Genomic DNA, 21,490 nt, shown 5'->3' on the forward strand with positions numbered 1-21,490 from the left:
TTTCATGGTGGGGCATATTGGGCATTTTTGAAGGCTTCTCATTTTGTTTATAAAGCTGGAGGGGGGATGAAAAGCATTTTCTAATGAGTGGTTTGTAGCAACATGAATTGCACAAAGAACAGATAGCAATGATCACCTGAAAGCAAAAAAAGTTACAGTTGATTTAATCCTTACTGTTCTATTTGTATTTCATTTCCCGCTGAACTCACTCCTCTATCCTACACCCCCCCCACCCTGTATGTATGCTTGCCAATTCAGAATTACAGTTCATACAGTTCATACGAAGCGGACTGTGGTTCATGAAAACTTATTATGCCATAATAAATATGTTAAACTTTAAGCCGGTGCCACAATATTCTTTGTTGCTCATGCTTCGCCGGACCAACAAAGCAGCCCTTCGGCGGAAGATGGAACATCGGAAGAGCCGTGGACCAGTACGTTTCCCAGGCCTGCCCTGCTCTTACAGCTGGGAAGCGATTGTAACCAAAAACCGGACACTGAAATTGTGACAGGAAGGTGCACAGGAGTTCCCTTGCCCCTTTGATCCAGAGCCGGGGGTGGGGAGGACCCCAACGAAGCCATTTCCCGAGCTCTCCGCAAGTTCCAAGAACGGAAGAGAAAAAGCAAAGCAAAACAAAAGGGAATTCCAAGCCGTGCTTAAAAAAGAACAGCGATTGATAGGCACTCCGCTTGACCCCGGCCCCGCGCGCCCCGCCTCCGCCCTCCGCAGCCACAGCGGGTTTCTCCGACTCCCACTCCGGCCCTCTGCCCCAGTTCCTAAGGCGCCCCGCTCTTGTTTACTGTTTGGTTTCTAGGGCGCTTCGCGAAGCACGTCACGCCGTGACGTCGGGGAGCCCGCAGAGACGCTGCGAGCCGACGGCATGACGGGGTGTCTTCCGGCCGCGACCATATATGGAAGTGGAGGCACGTTCCTTTGCCTATCCTCCACTCCCTCGCGCCGGCGGGCGCGAGTTGCTCGGTCCTGTTTCGGGAAGGTTCCAGAATGGAACGCATTGTTGCCCTGGTAACGAAGGAGCGGCGGCGCGCCGGAGTTAGCCGAGCTCTGCCGGCCTCCCCCGATGAAGAGAGTCGCTGTTACAGCCTTGCAGGCAAAGCCTCGCATTTGCTAGAACCAGCACAGTGGAGATTCAGACATAAGCAGAAGTGCTTTATTGAGTCCGGGAAGGGGGCGGGATGCTCGACGCAGGGATTAGGGTTTTGGATGTCTCAAAAGCAAATAGGTAAAGCCTTCCAACACAAGGGTGTCTCCCTTCCTGATGAGTGTGCTTACTCGCCGACATACGAACCAACCCGTAGGGGCTGAGGTCCATTCGCCCCCCCCTAAAATATTTGATGGGGCTCCCCCAACCTAATTGATGGGCAATGCCATTCAAATAGTTCGGGTGTCCTGCGTCTTGTGATCGATTATGTGGGTTGGGGGCTTACCTGCCCCCTCTTTATTTAAGTTGGCACCCATGCGCCACCAGTGCTCTTTCTTTCTTTCTTGTTTAGAAAAAAAGGTGCTGGCACTCGCCATGAAGTTGTTACCGTAAGTTCCACACTTTTAACATCTGAAGGAAAAAGGTGTCTCTACTGCATACCGAGTACCCCCAGAAATAAAAAGCACTGTGCACCGCTGAGGTCTTTGGGAGGAAGCAGCATTCTTCATCAACAGGCCCACATTTTGGAGCTGCAGTGCTATGAAATGCAGGTGGTTTCCACGTGCCATGAGGTGGACTGAGGCAGCTGTCTCTGGTGGCAGAATCCAAAGGGTGCCGTCGTCGTGGGAGCCCCCTGCCACCAGATGAATGGGCTCCAGCGAGATTCTTCAAGAGCCCCACAAGGTTTCCTATTTCTTTTGTTTGTTTGTTTTTTGTCTCATTTATAGAAATAATAAAAATAAACCTAGAAATAAACCTAGAAACTGTAAATATGGCTGCACCAGAGGCGGTACTTTCCTGTTTTGCCTCAGTTGGCATCATGGGACAGGCTGCCTCTGGCAAGTTCCCTACTTAATAAATGTACTTCTTTTTCCCATTTTCAGTGCCCTGTGTTTTTAGAAGTGCTAACCGTATTAGTGTTGATACATTTGCTGCCCTGGGCTCCTTTGGAGGAAGGTGTGGGATATAAAACTATCAAATAAATAAATGCCTCTGTCATCTTCTATTTGTTGGTTGCAGTTTACCTACAGCACCCACCCACGCTTCCTTTGCATTTCTACTCTGGTTACATATCTACTTCCTAGTAAAAGGTAAACTCCCTTGTTAACGTAGTCTGGTGACAATATCCCTAAGACGAGAACTTAAGCAAGGGAGATTGTTTCTGTGCACGTTGGCATGAATTGCATAACCTAATAACACATAATTCCCTGTTAGCCATGCAGGTGTGAGACGGAAGTGGTATATTCCTCTTGGATGCACACTTAATGGTTAATTACTTTGTGGAAGCCAACACCTCTCTGGTGTTTGGGCACGAGACTTTCAGCATTAGGAGACCTTGAAAACTTCTGTCATCTAGAAGGAATTGAAATCATTAACATTTCTCAGTATGAAATACCTAACATAGAAGTAAATCCCACTGGCATTACAGGTGAAACTCGGAAAATTAGAATATTGTCGAAAAGTGCATTTATTTCAGTAACGCAACTTAAAAGATGAAACCAATATAGGAGATAGATGCATGACATGCAAAGCAAGATATGTCAAGCCTTTTTTGTTGTTGTAATTGTAATTTATTTTTCGACAATATTCTAATTTTCCGAGGTTCAGCTGTACATGGGCTTTCCTCATTTGATCTGTGAGGTGGGTTAAGCTAAGTGACACTGAATGGCCCAAGGTTATTCAGAAAGTTGAACATAGGTCTCTGTTAATGGCATAGGAGCAGGGCCGTCTTAAGCATATACCTGTATGGCGCCGTGGTGCAAAGCTCCCTCCGGCGCCCTGCCCGTTTCCCAGAGTTTTTTTTAGGGAGGATGGCGCTGCAGCTGGGCTGGAGGAGGCGGGCAGCAGCTGGAGGGCGGCTCCTCTGGCGGGGAAGAGGCGGAGGCTGGATGCGGCGCCTCCCAGCTCAGCTGGCTGCTTTGTGCTGCGGTGGCCACGGCAGACAGAGGCTCCGGGTGCAGCGCTGCTTCGGTGTGGCATGGTGGAGGCCGGCAAGGCCGGCGAGCTGATGCCGGGAGGTGCTGCTTCCAGTCTCCACCTCTTCCCTGGCGCCCTCTAGAACTTGGTGCCTTGGTGCCCCGAGCCACTAGCCTCTATGGGAAAGATGCCCCCGCATAGGAGCCAACTCCTAGGGACCAAGGGGTTTTTACCACTCCAGTATTATATTTGAGGGGGCCAGGGCCCCCCAAAGTTGATGGGCATTGCCACTCAAATTATGTGTGTGCACTGTGTAATGTGATCGATTATGGGGGGTGGGGTGGAGCTTACCTGAGGGGACCCCCCACATATTTTATTCAAGTTGGCACTCCCTGGTTAATGACAAGAAATGTGTTATGGATCAGGGTATGATAAAATAGTTCTCCATATTTTCTCCTCCTGGAATGATTTTGTCTGTGTAGCTATTCCCTATTTACTATTTATTTCAGTTGAACCTAATCATTTTTCATGCTCAGTTAGGACTTCTGTGAAACACACTCAAAAAGTGTGTTATACATACAAAGCTGTATGCATAATCAATATAATAAATTTGGTTAAATATGACATGTATCAGTTACAAGCACTGAAAATTGCTCAGCCCTAACTCTAAAATGAAATTGTAATGTCTGAAAGCTCAAATGAGCTTTAATTCTTTTTCACACAGTATATACTTTGTAATTTCCAGATAGCTTATTATAGCTATAGGGAAGCCAAAATACTGCTCCCCCAAAGGGGCCACAGTCCAACAAAGAGCTAAACACACTTAAGACTATTGATCTCAGCTCTAGGATAGTGAACTCTGTTGGATTGTGCCCAGGGTATTTTCTCCCTTAAGATCATGGTGTTCACGTGGCTCAGAAATGCTGTGTGCTGAGCAGTTCACACACTATTTTTAGCATTGATGCTGACAGCAATTATACCGTAGGTACAAAATAGGAGGGAGAGTGTCCTGAGAATGACAGAGAATTTGTATCTCATGACAAGGCATGTGTGTGTTGTGATTATTCAATTAGAATAAATGTAATCCCCTGGGAATGTTGGAGCCTACCAAAAGAGGAAATGAGGTAATTGAAAGGGGCAAGGAGAGAGACAGAGAAATGAAGGTTGCTATACAGCAAGTGTGAGGAATCTTAACAACTTCCATCAGCCAGTGGCCAGGGATGATGGCAGCTGTAGTTCAGCAGCATCTGGAGAGGCAAAGATTCCCTGTACCTGACCTACAGTAATTATATTCAAAAATTTGAAAAATAAAGAGATATGATGAGTGGCTGAAAAATAGAGCCATCCAGGATTCCTACTTAAGGCTGCCACGTTCACAGCTAACAAAGACTGTGTACACATTACCACATATTCTGTCTTAACTACGCTCCAACTACTGCTGTTTGTACACATGGTCTTAGCCAAAATCCATAGGTATCCTGTATCTCCTTGAGAAATACTCCCGTTTCATAGGCGCCAACTCCTAGGGGCTGAGGCCCTTTCAGCCTGCTAAATATTTTTTTTGAGGGGGCTGGGCTCCCTCAACATTTAAAGGATTTCATTTGCACAACATCAGGACATCGTATGATGTTGTGTGGGGCACCACAATCTTCTGGAGAAGCTGGTGCCTCTGTTCTGTTTCATGTGCTTTCCCTCAAGCGAGCTTCCATCCAATTAGGAAATGGAAGACATAGTTGAGCTGAGATGTATACATTTCATTCAGCTGTTGTGCATGCATGGATGACCAGTGAATTGGAGTTCAGTGCAGGGAAACAGACTACTGGTAGTTGATGAGTATCTGGTGAAAACATCCTTGCCCTCTCTGTGGTGTGAAAAGCAACATAAAGAAACAACTTTAAATGAAATTGGGATGATTTTGCTGTGTTTCAAGGTGCTAATGTGCACATAAAAGTAAAGGTAAAGGGACCCCTGACCATTAGGTCCAGTCACGGACGACTCTGGGGTTGTGGCGCTCATCTCACTTTACTGGCTGAGGGAGCCGGCGTACAGCTTCCGGGTCATGTGACCAGCAGGACTAAGCAGCTTCTGGGAAACCAGATCAGTGCACACAAACACTGCTTACCTTCCTGCCGGAGCAGTACCTATTTATCTACTTGCACTTTGATGTGCTTTCGAACTGCTAGGTGGGCAGGAGCAGGGACCGAGCAACAGGAGTTCACCCCGAACCGCCGACCTTCTGATCGGCAAGCCCTAGGCTCCGTGGTTTTTAGACCACAGCACCACCCGCGTCCCTTAATGTGCACATAGCCGGAGTTAAAGTCCCTGTCAAGTCCCTTTCCCAAACTACTTTCCACATACAGCCAGCTTAACACAAGTACTTTTGTCTGTATTTGCCTCATAATTTATTGTTTCTGGGATGCTTGTTGCATCATGCAGTAGCCACTTCTTAACATTAATTTAGTCCCGTGCATTCTCAATTGTGCCATAATGAGTGTAGTTTAATTACTGTTTGCTTTGATAGCTGTTATGCCCTTAAGGCAATTTCACACATTCTGAGAAACATGATAATGACTAGCTTTGAGTACTAACCCTAAGCCTTGTTTAATGTTTTAAAAATTAAGTGAAACACAGCTATAAACATGTGAATTTGTAATAAATACTTTGCCTCTGATTAGCACTTTCTATCAGAGTGCCTTGGAGGGTTTGTGGGCATTAATGAAAAGCATAACATTCTCTGATCCTTCACAGAGATGAAAAGGTTTTAAGGCACATGCCATAAGTAATTAAAATTGTTCTGTTGCTTTCCCCTCCAACTGGGGCAGTGCCATGACTCTTGGCATGATCTCTGCATATTTGCTTTCTCCCCACCCCATGGCAGCTTGTATAACTTCAAAAATGTAAATATTTTAAAAATGGAAGAAGTACATGCACTCAAAACGGCATGTACATATACACACTTATTTGCTCAAATTCTCTCCATGCCCCATTGCTGGTTTGGATGAGCACACAGCAGCTTAAAAATGATTAATTATTATTATTTGTTGTTGATGGTGATTTTCTTGTACCTAGGGAAAGGAACATTGGAGTAGTGTGAGACTTCTTTCTGATGACAAAATCCTACAAGTGCACTGCTCTGTCTTGTTGGAGAAATGTGCACTGCCGTGCAGAACAGAATATAAAAGAACTATATTTGTGTGCTAAATCTTTAAATCCATGTTGCTTTTCCACCCCTGGCGGCGTTGGCAGGGAAGAATCACCATCTAGATATGTCTTTAGGCTGTGATCCTGAATGAAGTTAAATGTATATCAGTTAGCACTTTGTTTGTGAAGAGGGCAAGGTGCATTTGCAAACATTCAGCATTATTGTTGGATATTAACCCGACCAGAAGAGTAAGCCATAGTCCAGAGACAAGGAATTTTGCATGGGCGAGAGATGAATAAATAGGTACAGAGGGTCACTGAGTGATAAGTCCAGAAAAACCAAGCAAACTGAAAATGTGAAGAGGTGCAACAGAGGGATGCCTGCACGACATACATTAGAAATGACATATAAAGAAGCATGATTGCATAGATAAGGTGTGGTGAACCTTTGGCCCTCCAGGTGTCACTGAACTGCAACTCCCATCAACCTGGATCATTAGTCATGCTTGCTGGGGCTGATGGGAGTTGTCGTTCAGCAGCACCGGGAGGGGCAAAGCTTCTCCACACCTGGCATAAAGGTAAAGGTACCCCTGACCATTAGGTCCAGTCGCGGACGACTCTGGGGTTGCGCACTCATCTTGCTTTACTGGCCAAGGGAGCCGGCGTACAGCTTTTGGGTCATGTGGCCAGCATGACTAAGCCACTTCTGGCAAACCAGAGTAGTGCACGGAAACGCTGTTTACCTTTCCGCCGGAGCGGTACCTATTTATCTACTTGCACTTTGACATGCACTTTCGAACTGCTAGGTTGGCAGGAGCTGAGACCGAGCAATGGGAGCTCACCCCGTCGCAGGGATTCGAACCGCCGACCTTCGGATCAGCAAGGCTTAGGTTCTGTGGTTTAACCCACAGCGCCACCTGCGTCCCTACACCTGGCATAGATGATGCCTATTAGAATCATAGAGTTGGAAGAGACCACAAGGGCCATCCAGTCCAACCCCCTGCCAAGCGGGAAACACCATCAAAGCATTCTTGGCATATAGCTGTCAAGCCTCTGCTTAAAGACCTCCAAAGAAGGAGACTCCACCACACTCCTTGGTAGCAAATTCCGCTGTCGAACAGCTCTTACTGTCAGGAAGTTCTTCCTAATGTTTAGGTGGAATCTTCTTTCTTGTAGTTTGGATCCATTGCTCCGTGTCCGCTTCTCTGGAGCAGCAGAAAACAATCTCTCTCCCTCCTCTATATGACATCCTTTTATAGATTTGAACATGGCTATCATATCACCCCTTAACCTTCTCTTCTCCAGGCTAAACATACCCAGCTCCCTAAGCCATTCCTCATAAGGCATTGTTTCCAGGCCTTTGACCATTTTGGTTGCCCTCTTCTGGACATGTTCCAGCTTGTCAGTATCCTTCTTGAACTGTGGTGCCCAGAACTGGACACAGTACTCCAGGTGAGGTCTGACCAGAGCAGAATACAGTGGTACTATTACTTCCCTTGATCTAGATGCTATACTCCTATTGATGCAGCCCAGAATTGCATTGGCTTTTTTAGCTGCTGCATCACACTGTTGGCTCATGTCTAGTTTGTGGTCTACCAAGACTCCTAGATCCTTTTCACATGTACTGCTCTCAAGCCAGGTGTCTCCCATCCTGTATTTGTGCCTTTCATTTTTTTTTTGCCCAAGTGTAGTACTCTACATTTCTCCTTGTTAAAATTCATCTTGTTTGCTTTGGCCCAGTTGTCTAATCTGTTAAGGTCATTTTGAAGTGTGATCCTGTCCTCTGGGGTATTAGCCACCCCTCCCAATTTGGTGTCGTCTGCAAACTTGCTCAGGATGCCCTCAAGCCCATCATCCAAGTCATTGATAAAGATGTTGAATAAGACTGGGCCCAAGACAGAACCCTGTGGCACCCCACTAGTCACTACTCTCCAGGATGAGGAGGAGCCATTGATGAGCATCCTTTGGGTTCAGTCAGTAAGCCAGTTACAAATCCACTGAATGGTAGCATTGTCTAGCCCGCATTTTACCAGCTTCTTTACAAGAATATCATGGGGCACCTTGTCAAAGGCCTTGCTGAAATCAAGATAGGCTACATCAGGCATCCCCAAACTTCGGCCCTCCAGATGTTTTGGACTACAATTCCCATCACCCCTGACCACTGGTCCTCTTAACTAGGGATCATGGGAGTTGTAGGCCAAAACATCTGGAGGGCCGCAGTTTGGGGATGCCTGGGCTACATCCACAGCGTTCCCTTCATCTACCAGGCTTGTAATTCTATTAACGGATGTCAGACATATACTGCCTGCTCATGCATATGTCCAACCTACTAGTAGGCACAACTAGTGCCCTAAAGCATTTTTTGAAGCAGAACAGAGAAGTTCTTTCTCAGGAATATGCCGTGCCATGCCATATCATGCTTGCTTGTTTAACCCGTTTGTTTAAAACTTTCTTGTCCTACATTTCAATGAAATGTTTTCTAGGTGACCTATAACATACATTTAAACTAGTACAGTAATAAAATTATTATATAAAAACAAGTGTTTTCTACAAGTAGTGAACACCTTCAGAACTAACAGGAAGCTAGTTTTGAGACCATTAAACCCCTGGGGATAATACTGCTTCAGCCTGGTGCCTAAAGGACATCAAATTTGGTGCCAGGCAAACTGGTTATGTGAATGTGTTTGATAGCAGATGAGAAGGCCGTGCTCAATGGCATCCACTTTGCCTCAGAAACTGGGAACAGCCAGAGTCAGAATAGTCACAGAGCATTTCACCTCCTCTTGATGAAGAGGGCTGTTTTCACACTGACCCTCCTCTCTGGAATTGTCACACACACACTGATATCCAATAACAGTCAAGGGGCTGGGAAAGAACAGCAGGTGACCTCTGCTCCTGCCCTCCCAGCATCTGCTGCTTAAGGTGGTTGTCTCACTTGGCCTAATGAAGGCGAACCTTGAATGAAGAAGACACTGGGTTTGGCTGTGCAACCCCTCTGTTCAGATCTCTGCACAACCTTGATGCTTTCTCAGTGACGGCAAGAATAAAAACCTGATTCTAGAACAACATCTGAAAACAGATGACGATACCAGTGCAGGAAGTCTGGGAGCCACAAAGGGAATGTTAGGTTGAACAAAATAGGCCTACTTGGTGTTATACATAATAATTGTTTTAAATTCATTACGCCCCCTTTATGTTGGTCACAGATAGTACCACATTGGAGGGTATCTTTCAGAATCCTAATAATTTAGTCAAATAAACATGGGGATGGGTGAGATGAGAGGATGATAGGCTAATGGGAGAAGGAGAGATAAACTAGGGGAGAAGTGGCATGACCTCCAGTCATTATACGGTAGTACAGTCCAAAAGGACTGAAAGCTGCACTCTGACCACCTCCAAGATAGAACTAACTCTCTGTTCCTTGGCATGAGTCATGCTTTCCATCATTTGTCTTGGAATCTCATCCTTTTGGATTGGAAGCCCTGACTTCTGTCCCAGATAGCTGAGGGCAGAGTTTCCTACCTGTGCTGTTCTTTATATGATGAATGCTATGCACATGCCAAAGTGGAGGACTTTATTCTAGGGTCTATTTCTAATTTTAACTATGCTGTTGCTTTTGCATCCGATTCCTTAATTGTCTCAGCAAGTCTGCTTCCTGCTGACAGCAACATTTCTGTTTTCTCTTTTTGGGCTCCTTAAGGATTCTGATGAATTACAACAAAATCTCAGCTCCAGCAGAAAGCAAAGGGAAGTAGAAAACCCCTACTATCTATCCCATATATGGGCAGTCAGTGCTCTAAAAGAATCTCTAAAGTGCTTTGCAGGCAGATTCATTCACATCTGCTCTGTCCTTGATGCCAGATTTGATGCAACTGTCCAGAGCACCATGCTTCCATAAGAAAGGGTAGGTATTCATAAGAAAGACGAAATAGAATAGGATGCACAGAAGTTCCATATAACACCAGTCCTAAAGGATCTTCACTGGCTCCCGGTACATTTCCAAGCACAATTTGAAGTGTTGGTTGTTGTTGTTGTTTAGTCGTTTAGTCGTGTCCGACTCTTTGTGACCCCATGGACCATAGCACGCCAGGCACTCCTGTCTTGCACTGCCTCCCGCAGTTTGGTCAAACTCATGTTCGTAGCTTCGAGAACACTGTCCAACCATCTTGTCCTCTGACGTCCCCTTCTCCTAGTGCCCTCAATCTTTCCCAACATCAGGGTCTTTTCCAAGGATTCTTCTCTTCTCATGAGGTGGCCAAAGTATTGGAGCCTCAGCTTCAGGATCTGTCCTTCCAGGGAGCACTCCGGGCTGATTTCCTTAAGAATGGATAGGTTTGATCTTCTTGCAGTCCATGGAAAGTGTTGGTACTGACCTTTAAAGCCCTAAACAGCCTCAGTCCAATATACCTGAAGGAGCATCTCCACCCTCATCATTCACCCTGGACACTGAGGTCCTCCTCCAAGTATCTTCTGACATTTCCCTCACTGCAAGAAGTGAAGTTACAGGGAACCAGGCAGAGGGCCTTCTCAGTGGTGGCACCCTCCCTGTGGAACACCCATCAGATGTCAAGGAGATAAACAACTACACAACTTTTAGAAGACATCTGAAGGCAACCCTGTATCGGGAAGTTTTTTATTTTTGATGTTTTATTATGTTTTTATATTTTGCTGGAAGCTGCCCAGAGTGGCTGGGGAAACCCTGCCAGATGATAATGTTGATGGTGATTCCATTCATTCTCATAGGGGCAAACCTAGAAGCTGTTTCTGGGAGACTCCTGTTCAACACCTTGGTCATTGGTCTGTGGAGTCCTTCTGGGTTCTGTTCTCTCTCCCATGCTATTTAGCATTTATATGAAACTGCTGGGAGAGGTTGTCCAGAATTTCAGGGTTCGGTGTCACCAGTATGCTGATGACACCCAGCTCTATTTCTCCTTTCCACCTAAATCCAAGGAAGCTTTATAGGTTCTAAATCAACATCTGTCATCAGTAAAGGACTGGATGAGGACGAACAAGCTGAAACTTAATCCAGATAAGACAGAAGTGCTCTTGGTCAAGTAGGAAGGCAGAACAGGAAATAGGGATTCAGCCTGTGCTGGATGGGATAATGCTCCCCCTGGAGACACAGGTTTGCATTTTGGGAATGCTCCTGGACTCAACCCTGAACATGGATGCCCAGGCCTATGCGGTGGCCAGGTGTGCATTTGTTAGTGCACCAGCTGTGACCATTCCTTGAGATGTCTGATTTGACCACAGTTTCATGCCATTTGGAGTGGTGTAATGCACTCTATGTGGAGCTGCCTTTGAAAAGTGCTCAGAAACGTCAACTGGCTCAAAGAGCTGCAGCCAGATTGCTAACTGGGACTAGTTATAGGGAGCATATGACTCACTTCCTCTAACAGCTCTGCTAGGTACTGGTCTGTTTCTAGACACAATTCAAAGTGCTCACCAGCACCAACAAAGTCCTATATGACTTAGCTCCAAGCTATTTGATAGAGACTGTTTTCCCTCATATGAACGTGCCCAGATTTTGAGATCTTTGGGGGTTAATAGCAGCAGTCATAATGGGAGGAGACAATCTGTACCCCAAAGGGCTTATCATGTTGGTTTAAGGCAAGATTAAACAAGCGTAGGAAAGAAAAGGCATGTATTGTTTAGGTGAAAGCAAAAGGAGGATGTTTTGAATGGTAATCCATAGTTACTTGGCAATTTAGCAGACACTCTGGGAGGAATGATCTTTAAGAAGGAACTGTTAGAAAAGGTTTTAATAATGTGGCAACTTTATGAATTTCCTGGGAAGAGGTTTTCCCACACATAACACGGTAAGGAAAATGAGGAAAGCTTGTTGGGATAAGGAACTTGTGGCCCTGCAGATGTTGCTGGACTATCCAAATCCCATTATCCTTGCTCACTGGCCATGGTGCTTGGCAGAGGCGTAGCAAGCCCAGGTGGTACCCGGTGCAGTTTTTTTTTTTTGTCACGCCCCCCCCCCCACGCAGCTCTGGCAAAAAGTGAAAAACATGAATTGCAAAAAAACTAGAGCTTACAGAACAAAACCAACTTCAGATATGAAATCAGCATTGAAAGAACATATAAGAACAGTTGAAAAATCTCATGCAACAGGAAAAAAAATGTTCCCCAGTGGGGGGCGCCACCGAGTGTCATCCCCCCTCCAGGGTGGCCCCCGGGGTGACCCGCCCCCATCGCCCCCCCCTGCTACGTCACTGGTGCTTGGGCCTGACCGGCGTCAAGAGTCCAACATTTGGAGGGCCCCAGGTTTCTCACTTCTATGAGGAAGGTTAGGCCAAGAGGCAGTGACTAGACTAAGGTCATTGGGCCAGGGATTTGAATTTCATGAGTGGGGATTTGAACCCTGGTCTCCCAGGTCCTAGTCCAGCATTCTAACCACTACACCTAGCTGACTTACTTTAGCATTACCGGTATGATTTTGATCTTGAATTATCAAAGCAGCACCTACCCACAGTCCAACATTCTACAGGCTGTGGCTATGTAAGAATAAATCAAATCAGTAACATAAAACAATACAATTATTGCTACCTTAGATCAGGGAGGCTCAGAGTACAGTACTTTGACACTGCAATGTGGGAAAGGCAGTCAGGTTTCTCCCTAGTTGGTAATCAAAGCTTTGTACCCAACTTCCAGGCAAAAAGAACATCAGTTCCCTTTAACCAGAAACGTCACTATAGGCATGTGCACATTAGCAGCTTAAAAACAACGAGATTGTTCCCCCACCCCAAACCAGAGGTGTAGTGGGGAGCTGGGGGCTGTGGTCCCAGGCACACAATTTTGAGGGGCCACGAACCAAACGCCCCCCCCACAGGTGCTACTGCTGGCTTCCACGAGGATCCCTGTCTTGATGGGCTCCGCCCCCAGCTTCCCATCCTTCCCTGCCTGCCACCAGGGGTATCTTAGCCCCGGAGCGTGGCCTTGCCTTGCTGCCGTGCCCTCAGCTCCCTTGCTGAATGACCACCCAGCCAGCGCTCACTCACTCCTTGCTTGATGCACTCACCAGATGGTCAGCAGGCATGGAGGGAGGTGGGCAAGGGGTGACCCCAGCGCAGCACAGTCCAGCGTTCATCTTCACAGGCCTATTCCAGGTCTCTCACCACCAGATCAGACCCCATAAGTATATATATGACGTTAGGATTTCTTTTGCCCCATCGTGCATCATTTTACATTAATGAACAAACTATTTATTTATTTGTTGGTTTTTATACCATACAATAAGCAAAGTATTCAGGGGGGGGTGAACTTAATACATTCATAAAACAATATAAACATACTTAACATCTGGACAATGCTAGACAATAATTGATGGTTGAGCTATATGTAAGAGAAGAATCTCAAGTTTCTTAAAATTAATAGTGAAGGACTTGCTGAATCTAGGGAAAGACACACCAAGCACCCTATTTATTGTGGAAGGAAGGTGAACACTGTGTGGCACCCTTAAAACGTATCTCTGATGGAACATAAAGATTGGGGCAATATCATTCCACTTGTTTATGTTGCCTCAGATTTGCCATTTTAATACCCATTCCCAATTTTGAGAGGTCGTTTCGAAACTCCTTGCAATCCCTTAAAAGAGGGTTCAGGCTTTAGTGATCTCAAGCCTTAGAGGTTTCATGCTGTGGAGACCAAGGGGGTCCAGGACTGCTAGACCCCTGTGTCCCTAGCAGAGAGAATGATAGGTTCTGAAGTATCTTCCACCGTTAGGGCAAAACTTTGTCATTAGCATGTAACGTGTTCATTTCCCTTCTCCTGCATTGTGGATGAGATATGCTTGGATAGTTGGTTGCTTTGGGGCACAACCCCACAGGTTGGTATTTGCAAACGGAGTGATTTTACAGAAGCCACAAATGCTATGATGTCTGGCGTCAGGCAGTGCATAGGTGTGGTATTCCTTGTCACACAGAATGTGCTGACTCCAAACCAACTTGGCATTTTTATTGCTTTAGTGCTCTTAGAAAACGATTGTGGCCGAGTGCTGGAATGTGGCAGGGGCCTGTTACATAAAGGATGAAGCAACTTCTCTGATCCAGTGGTTGCCTCCAGCCAGCCCGATTAGTGGTCTGAATAACTTGTGTTTCAGAGAGAAGTGTGTGCAAATAGCACATGAACAATTCGCCCCTCCTTTCTTTCATTTTCCACGCCTTTCCTGAGTATTGCATCCACTGCTGTGAAGCTTCTCAAATTGACCCCTCACAGCAACTCTACTGCTGTAGTCCTTTACCTATAGCCATTATCTCAGTCTAGCCCAAAGTGTCAATTCTGTACAAATTCAGATCTTGCCAATTATGACGATTGGTTTAACCACCTTAACATTATAATGAGATTGGGTGTGTGCATGAACTTGATAACCTCACATTCTCTTCCAGCCCTGTGATTGAAACAGTGTAGTAGTCTGCCAAACTGGTTGAACTTGCAGGACTGCCAGCTATTATCTTTAATGGCTCTGAATCCTCATTGGCCTATCATTAAGGATCAATGAATAGAAGGTCCACCATAAGAAAATCTTGCTGAATGAGGCCAATGGCCCATCTAGTCTGACGTCCTGTTCTCACAGTGGCCAAGCAGATAGATGCCTGTGGGAAACCCGCAAGCAGGGCCCAAGCGCAAGAGCACTTTCCCTTCCTGTGCCTTCCAGCAACTGGTATTCAGAAGCATTGCTGCCTCTGCCCATGGAGGCAGAGTTTTCGACACATTTCAAGTCACCTGAACCATATAAAAGTTAGATCCTGTTATTAGTCACCTTAACTCAAACCTCCACAAGTAGGTAAACAAAGCAGCCCTTTGGAAACTAGCAGCTTAGCTGCTTCTTGGCAGACTGACAAGTGAGCCCACATACATGGTATCTTTTCTGGCCTCAGTCAAAAATGAACTCCCAGTTTATCTCCCCACATAGTTAATCCTTTACAAAACATAATGTGCTTGCAGCAGAATAACGTGGTTGCACTCACCTTTCCCCTTACATTGCAACCATTTCTGAAACAAATAAACTTGATTAAATCGCCAGCAATGTCATGCCCTCCAAGTGTCCCGATTTTCCAGGGACAGTCCCGGAATTACGAAAGCCATCTCGACTTCTGATTGGGTCCTGGAATGACCCTATATCTCCTCCCCCAGTACCCCCACTGCTGAGCTCGGACAGGAGGATGAGCCAGCGTTTGTCCTGAATGACGGTGGCTGTGAGAGAGCATCCCGTGGCCTTTCCATGACTGCTGCCAGCCTCCTCCCTTGGGCAGTTTGTAGCGGCTGCTGGAGAGTGGGTGAGGAGGAGGAGGAGAGACTCAACCCTGTGTGATGTGCTGGCTTTGAGGGATAGGCAGAGGGCAGGGCCCCCCTGGGTGAGAAGAGAGCAGAGTGCAAGGAATCTTGATTTATTTATTTTTTAAAATGCTTTGTGTGTCTGTGCCCCTTTCTAAAATTTATTTATTGGTGTGTGCTTTTCTTTTTGTAAATCTGCTAAAGAATAAAATAAAATTGGGATTAAGGGGTTTTCTCACGACGGTGGAGGGTGTTTGTGTGCTGTGTCCCATTGCTGTAGTGGTAGTGGTGACACGCGGCCTTCCTCTGATAGGAAATGCTCTGCGAGGGTGTGGGGACACACACACACACACCAAAAATAGTGAGTTGAGTAGGGTCAGTTGTTGGGGAATGGGAAATGTCCCTATTTTCACCTGAGGAATGTTGGAGGGTGTGCAATGTTAAAGAATAGAGAAAATTGCCAAGAATATTTACATAAACAGAGTCAGTTAACATCCTATATAAAAAGAGAATTGGATATATCAGGTCTTGGTGTGGACTATTTTGTGTTGAAAACTAAATTAAATAGGTAAAGAGGGCAGGGATAGAGAATGTGTGCCCCCTCAGATGTTATTGGACTACAGTTCCCATTGTCCATGACTATTGGTTGTGTTGACTGGGGCAGATGGGAGCTGGAGTTCAACCATATCTGGAGGGCCGCAGGTTTCCCATCCCTGCCCTCGAAGCATCACTATGCAGGCAAAACAGCAGCTTTCCTAGACGATCTCTGGGATTGCATCATTTCTCGTCCAGCTTTTAGACATGTACTTGACCTGCTTCAAAAGCAAACACAGCCTTGCTCAGAATAAACAGATTTGGGTGTTGGCATAGAACAGGCCAGGTTTATGCTTGATGGTGTCATTCCGGGCAACTGCCAACAGGTCACCATAGGAACAGCTGGATTATTTTACAATTCCGTTGTAAAGCCAATTCTCCTAAGGGCGGAGGGAGAAGGGAGGGGAAAAGGGAGCATGATTGCAGAAACCGTAAGGAGGAAATAGTGTGTGAGAGAGGTCAAAATCACTCTTTATCTGCTGAATAATGCTTACAAAACGCAGCCCTGTCACTTCCAAGCAAGAAACTGGGCATGGACCTCCTTGCTGCAATGGAAGGATTAGTTCCCATTACAGCCCACACATATCGTCTGAGCAGAAGGCTGCTTTCTGTCAGACATTCACATACCTTCCAACATTTCTCCAGTGAAAATAGGGACGTCCCATTCCATAATGTTACTTTTACGATTTATATCCCACACATCTTACCGGGTTGCCCCAGCACTCTGGGCAACTTCCAACATATATAAAAGCATAATAAAACATTAAACATTAAAAAAACTTACCTATGCAGGATTGTCTTCAGGTGGCTCGTGGGTTGGATAACTCCATACCCTCCAATATTTCTCCAATGAAAATAGGGATGTCCTAAGGAAAAATGGGACATTCCAGGATCAAATCTGAGCCTTATGAGGAGCGCTTGAAGGATCTGGGTATGTTTAGCCTGGAAAAGAGGAGACTGAGAGGAGATATGATAGCCATCTTGAAATATCTTAAGGGCTGTCACATGGAGGAGGAATTATGCTTGTTTTCTCCTGCTCTGGAGGGTAGGATTAGAACCAATGACTTCAAGTTGCAAGAAAGGAGATTCTGACTAAACATTTGGAAAAAAACTTTCTGACAGTAAGAGCTGTTCATCTGTGGAACAGACTCCCACGAGAGGTGGTGGACTCTCCTTCCTTGGAGGTTTTTATACAGAGTGTGGATGGCCATCTGTCGTGGATGCTTTAGCTGAGATTCCTGCATTGCAGGGGGTTGGACTAGATGACCCTTGGGTCCCTCCCAACTCTATGATTCTATGAATTCAAAAACAGGGATGGCTTCTCTAAATCAGGGACATCCCTGGAAAATAGGGAGACTTGGAGGGTCCATTCGCAAGCACATTTTTAAAGGGTGCCTCCCAATGAAATCCTGCCTTTAGGAGCTGCTGGTAAGTGGTTGTCCCCGAAGTAATGCTCTTCTGCAAGCATTCAACTTTCTTTCATAGTCTCCAGCCATCTTCTGACCTAATCAAAAGGCTTGGGATTATCTGGAGAATGCTTTTAGCACAACAGCTGGAGTTACTGCTTCACGTTGACAACAGAGAGTCTGACGAGGGCAAGTTACCCCTCTGGAAATTGCTTCACATTGATTGGAAATGGAACATGACACCAGAAGTTATGCTATTGCAAGTGCTTCCCCACCCACAACTTACTCTGGTCATAGTGACTTGAATCTTCCCAAGTTGAGAGGGGGGAATTGTTTGGGACTCCACAAATTTATTAGCACAAAGCAATCTGTTCAAATTTCCTCTTTCCAGCTAATTTCAGTTCACATTAATCCCTTTCCCAAAAAGTTCACATGCAGTTCGCAGTTCAATTCAAGTTCATTCAAATGATCCTTTGCATTTTTTTCTTTAAGCTTTTAGAATGTTGCAAACTGCTGTGCTAAAGTGTAAAATATAATTATGAAGACTAAGAAAACATCCAAACATGTACACAGCAGAATGCAAATGGTTTAATTTACTTCCCCCAACCATTACATTTTGTAACCTTAAAAGCCCAAAGAGTCTAAGGAGAAACAAGAGAATGAACATGAAAATGAACTAGAAATGATTCAGCGTTCCATCCCAGAATGAACTTAATTCATGTTCACTTTACTTGGCAATTATGGAACCACTCTCAGGCATGGCTCAGAGATTTTTAAAATAATTCACGGGACTTTGTTAAGGCGAACAAGTTCATTCCATGTACTGATTGTTGTTGTTGTTTAGTCGTTTAGTCGTGTCTGACTCTTTGTGACCCCATGGACCATAGCACGCCAGGCACTCCTGTCTTGCACTGCCTGCCGCAGTTTGGTCAAATTCATGTTCGTAGCTTCGAGAACACTGTCCAACCATCTCATCCTCTGTCGTCCCCTTCTCCTAGTGCCCTCAATCTTTCCCAACATCAGGGTCTTTTCCAAGGATTCTTATCTTCTCATGAGGTGGCCAAAGTATTGGAGCCTCAGCTTCACGATCTGTCCTTCCACGGAGCACTCAGGGCTGATTTCCTTAAGAATGGATAGGTTTGATCTTCTTGCAGTCCATGGGACTCTCAAGAGTCTCCTCCAGCACCACAATTCAAAAGCATCAATTCTTCGGCGATCAGCCTTCTTTATGGTCCAGCTCTCACTTCCATACATCACTACTGGGAAAACCATAGCTTTAACTATACGGACCTTTGTCGGCAAGGTGATGTCTCTGCTTTTTAAGATGCTGTCTAGGTTTGTCATTGCTTTTCTCCCAAGAAGCAGGCGTCTTTTAATTTCGTGACTGCTGTCACCATCTGCAGTGATCAAGGAGCCCAAGAAGGTGAAATCTCTCACTGCCTCCATTTCTTCCCCTTCTATTTGCCAGGAGGTGATGGGACCAGTGGCCATGATCTTGGTTTTTTTGATGTTGAGCTTCAGACCATATTTTGCGCTCTCCTCTTTCACCCTCATTAAAAGGTTCTTTAATTCCTCCTCGCTTTCTGCCATCAAGGTTGTGTCATCTGCATATCTGAGGTTGTTGATATTTCTTCCGGCAATCTTAATTCCAGCTAGGGATTCATCTAGTCCAGCCTTTCGCATGATGAATTCTGCATATAAGTTAAATAAGCAGGGAGACAATATACAACCTTGTCGTACTCCTTTCCCAATTTTGAACCACTCAGTTGTTCCATATCCAGTTCTAACTGTAGCTTCTTGTCCCACATAGAGATTTCTCAGGAGACAGATGAGGTGATCAGGCACTCCCATTTCTTTAAGAACTTGCCATAGTTTGCTGTGGTCGACACAGTCAAAGGCTTTTGCATAGTCAATGAAGCAGAAGTAGACGTTTTTCTGGAACTCTCTAGCTTTCTCCATAATCCAGCGCATGTTTGCTATTTGGTCTCTGGTTCCTCTGCCCTTTCGAAATCCAGCTTGCACTTCTGGGAGTTCTCGGTCCACATACTGCTTAAGCCTGCCTTGTAGAATTTTAAGCATAACCTTGCTAGCGTGTGAAATGAGCGCAATTGTGCGGTAGTTGGAGCATTCTTTGGCACTGCCCTTCTTTGGAATTGGGATGTAGACTGATCTTCTCCAATCCTCTGGCCATTGCTGAGTTTTCCAAACTTGCTGGCATATTGGGTGTAGCACCTTAACAGCACCATCTTTTAAAATTTTAAATAGTTCAGCTGGAATATCATCACTTCCACTGGCCTTGTTATTAGCAGTGCTTTCTAAGGCCCATTTGACTTCACTCTCCAAGATGTCTGGCTCAAGGTCAGCAACCACACTACCTGGGGTGTACAAGACCTCCATATCTTTCTGGTATAATTCCTCTGTGTATTCTTGCCACCTCTTCTTGATGTCTTTTGCTTCTGTTAGGTCCTTACCACTTTTGTCCTTGATTATGGTAATCTTTGTACGAAATGTTCCTTTCATATCTCCAATTTTCTTGAACAGATCTCTGGTTTTCCCCATTCTATTGTTTTCCTCTATTTCTTTGCATTGCTCATTTAAGAAGACCCTCTTGTCTCTCCTTGCTGTTTTTTGGAAATCTGCATTCAGTTTCCTGTATCTTTACCTATCTCCCTTGCATTTTGCTTGCCTCCTCTCCTCCGCTATTTGTAAGGCCTCGTTGGACAGCCATTTTGCTTTCTTGCATTTCCTTTTCCTTGGGATGGTTTTCGTTGCTGCCTCCTGTATAATGTTACGAGCCTCCATCCATAGTTCTTCAGGCACTCTGTCCACCAAATCTAAATCCTTAAACCTGTTCCTCACTTCCACTGTGTATTCATAAGGGATTTGATTCAGATTGTATCTTACTGGCCCAGTGGTTTTTCCTACTTTCTTCAGTTTAAGCTGGAATTTTGCTATAAGAAGCTGATGATCTGAGTTACAGTCAGCTCTAGGTCTTGTTTTTGCTGACTGTATAGAGCTTCTCCATCTTTGGCTGCAGAGAATATAATCAATCTGATTTCGATGCTGCCCATTTGGTGATATCCATGTGTAGAGTCGTCTCTTGTGTTGTTGGAAGAGAGTGTTTGTGATGACCAGCTTGTTCTCTTGACAGAACTCTATTAGCCTTTGCCCTACTTCATTTTGAACTCCCAGGCCAAACTTGCCAGTTGTTCCTTTTATCTCTTGATTCCCTACTTTAGCATTCCAATCCCCTGTAATGAGAAGAACATCCTTCTTTGGTGTCATTTCTAGAAGGTGTTGTAGGTCTTCATAGAATTGGTCAATTTCACTTTCTTCAGCTCCGGTAGTTGGTGCATAAACTTGTATTACTGTGATGTTAAAAGGTCTGCCTTGGATTCGTATCGAGATCATTCTGTCATTTTTGAGATTGCATCCCATTACAGCTTTTGCCACTCTTTTGTTGACTATGAGGGCCACTCCATTTCTACTACGGGATTCTTGCCCACAGTAGTAGATATGATAGTCACCCGAACTGAATTCGCCCATTCCCTTCCATTTTAGTTCACTGATGCCCAGGATGTCGATATTTATTCTTGTCATCTCATTTTTGACCACATCCAGCTTACCTCCATTCATGGTTCTTACATTCCAGGTTCCTATGCAATATTTTTCTTTACAGCATCGGACTTTCCTTTCGCTTCCAGGCATATCCGCAACTGAGCGTCCTTTCGGCTTTGGCCCAGCCACTTCATCAGCTCTGAATCTACTTGTACTTGTCCTCCGCTCTTCCTCAGTAGCATGTTGGACGCCTTCCGACCTGAGGGGCTCATCTTCCAGCGTCATAACTTTTATATGCCTATTGTCTTTGTCCATGGAGTTTTCTTGGCAGGGATACTGGAGTGGCTTGCCAGTTCCTTCTCCAGGTGGATCACGTTTAGTTAAAACTCTCCACTATGACCTGTCCATCTTGGGTGGCCCTGCATGGCATAG

The 21,490-nt window shown here is 45.3% G+C and overlaps 1 long non-coding RNA gene across 1 annotated transcript; it reads left to right on the top strand.

Annotated features, from left to right (window-relative positions):
- The first annotated feature begins 392 nt into the window (after nt 1–392).
- Nucleotides 393–2,164, top strand: LOC148687699 (uncharacterized). The gene is made up of 2 exons (XR_015950635.1): nt 393–1,241; nt 1,513–2,164. It is a non-coding gene; the product is annotated as an uncharacterized LOC148687699 (long non-coding RNA).
- Nucleotides 2,165–21,490: the final 19,326 nt, after the last annotated feature.

This window comes from Zootoca vivipara, chromosome 1, assembly GCF_965207765.1.
Source record: "Zootoca vivipara chromosome 1, rZooViv2.hap1.1, whole genome shotgun sequence".
NCBI classification, from domain to species: Eukaryota; Metazoa; Chordata; class Lepidosauria; order Squamata; family Lacertidae; genus Zootoca; species Zootoca vivipara.